Genomic DNA, 2,455 nt, shown 5'->3' with positions numbered 1-2,455 from the left:
TATATATCGCAGCTGCATGGCCGAAACGAATAAAATAATATATATATATGTATGTGTGTGTGTATCTGCGCACGTATGTATTGGACAAGAGGCTATAACATTTCAAGATTAACGGAATCTCTTGGATAATAGGATTAACTATTGAAGAAACATGATGTAGAAATTAAACACATTGGTAATAAGATCGAATAAAAAACATACATAAATTATATGTTTGGATATTTGCTAAATCCATCGTAAACATACTCACCTTTATTCGGTAAATAACAGTCCTGGTGTTGCTTTAGAGTACATACAGGCGGGTAATCTTATGAAATAAAATGAAATAGACAAATAATTATAGATAGCTAATGAGATTTTTTTCAGTTTGGGTGCTAATTTTCAGGAAAAAGTGAAATATCTCTCAAGATCCAGCTTGGAAAACTACATTAATGTACCAAATTTTAAAATTTCAGTAAACTTTGAATTTTCGAAAAATTGGCAGCCAAACTGAAAAGATCCACGTAATGTTACAGAAAATAGCATTGATTACTTATATAAACTGAAAATAAATGGACCCCAGTTGGTTTCGACGACGAGTACTGAGGTTTTCGATCAACTGAGCTATATGCATGCTCATGGAATTTCTGTACAAGGGTGACTGAGTACTCAACAGATATGTGTACCCTTGACATAATCTTCAGACGGAATCTATCCTGTATCTGTCTCCCCAACCTCACTCACGGCGCTTACGTTACCACGAGGGTATGATGAAAGGTAATTGCCAACATGTCAAGCACTGAAGACAAAATCGAGAGCCCTATGATTTTGAAGCGAAGCTTTTTAACCGTTCAGCCATTTCTAAACCTGGGTGAACAGGAGCAATGTGAAATAAAATGTCTTGCTCAAGAACACAACACACAGCTCGTTCTGGGAATCGAACTCTCTACCTCATAATGTGTGGGCTCAATGCTCTGACCACTAAGCCATGTGCGTCTGTATATTTGTATGTATGTTTGTTTGTATGTAAGCTGTTTTTATGATGACTATTGATATTTTACAAAAATTCATGGTGTGGTGTTGGTTTGAATTCATCCTATCCTCGTTGATTCTGTAAATTCGGGTTATGGCTACCAGGTTTTTTTTCTCTCCTTGTTTCTTTCTGTGGAAGAGCGTAGGCTCGAAACGTTAAAGACTTTTTCACTTCCCGAGCGTTATACTAATACATCTGTTTGTTTTCTACACGACCTGTCTTCGTCTTTTGTTTTTTTTTGTGAATTCTCCCTATATATATATATATATATATATATAGCGATGGCACACAGAGCAAGAGCTACACCTGTTGCTGCAATTGATGGAAATTACACAAGTCTTACAGAATAAATACTTTTAAGATCGGTTACAACTAGCACGTACATACGTACATTCCTTTCAGTAAAGAAATTAAGCCAAAATATGCATACGTGTGTGTGTGTGTGTGTGTGTGTTATTTCATAAATGAATAGCAAAAGAACTAGGAATTACGTCATCGCAGATGCTTTTTCTATAAATAAGCCTGCACCCTGAGTTGATTGGCAAACAGCTGCAAACAGACGAAAGCGATTAGGAAGTGTAGTTCTTTTTGTCATTCATTTATTAATTGATTTTACTGTATTGAAGGTTCACCGTAAAGTATAAATGTATAGATTGCTAACAACTGGTTGTGAATACTTGTATGGCTAAGTAATATTATAATACATACATACTTACATATATGCGTGTGTTGTGTGTATGTGTCTTCTATATAAAATATATGTATATGAGGATATGTATCTATATATACATCTGTGTGTATGTGTGTGTGTGTGTGTGTGTATTTGTGTGAACTCTAAATACATATGTATGTTTGTGACCATATTGGCAAATAGACTAGATGGTAGGAACGTTTATCATTAACAAGATTTTATAGTATCATTTCATACCAAAATGACCACGCCATAAAGTTCCATTTCTCTATTGTTGATGTACTCAATTCTCTCCCACCCGCTTTTTTAAAAACAATATACACACGTTTGTATATGTGTATGTATATATGTATGATCAATAGAGCAACAATAAAAGACTTTCTCTTCGCCGACGATGCGGCACTTGTTGCTCACAGTGAATTAAATCTACAAATAATGATGGACCACCTATCATCAGCATGCAAGGCCTTCGGTCTGGTCATCAATGTAAAGAAGACAGTCATCCTCACTCAGGAGGGCGCAGTGAAGGGCCATATCAAGCTTGATGACAACTTGAGACAGTTGACTGGACAGGTTCTGCTATCTGGGGTCTACCATTTCCTCTCCTGCTTCACTTGATGACGAGATTAATGTCAGGATAGGGAAGGCAGCAACATCTTTCGGAAGGCTGACAAAACGAATATGGAAGAACAAGAGATTAGACATCAAGACAAAGATCAGGATTCATGAAGCATGTGTCCTCAGCATACTCC

The sequence above is a fragment of the Octopus bimaculoides genome, chromosome 26, assembly GCF_001194135.2.
Source record: "Octopus bimaculoides isolate UCB-OBI-ISO-001 chromosome 26, ASM119413v2, whole genome shotgun sequence".
Lineage (NCBI taxonomy): Eukaryota > Metazoa > Mollusca > Cephalopoda > Octopoda > Octopodidae > Octopus > Octopus bimaculoides.
The sequence above is the reverse complement of the archived record's forward strand: the minus strand, read 5'-3'. Positions refer to the sequence as shown.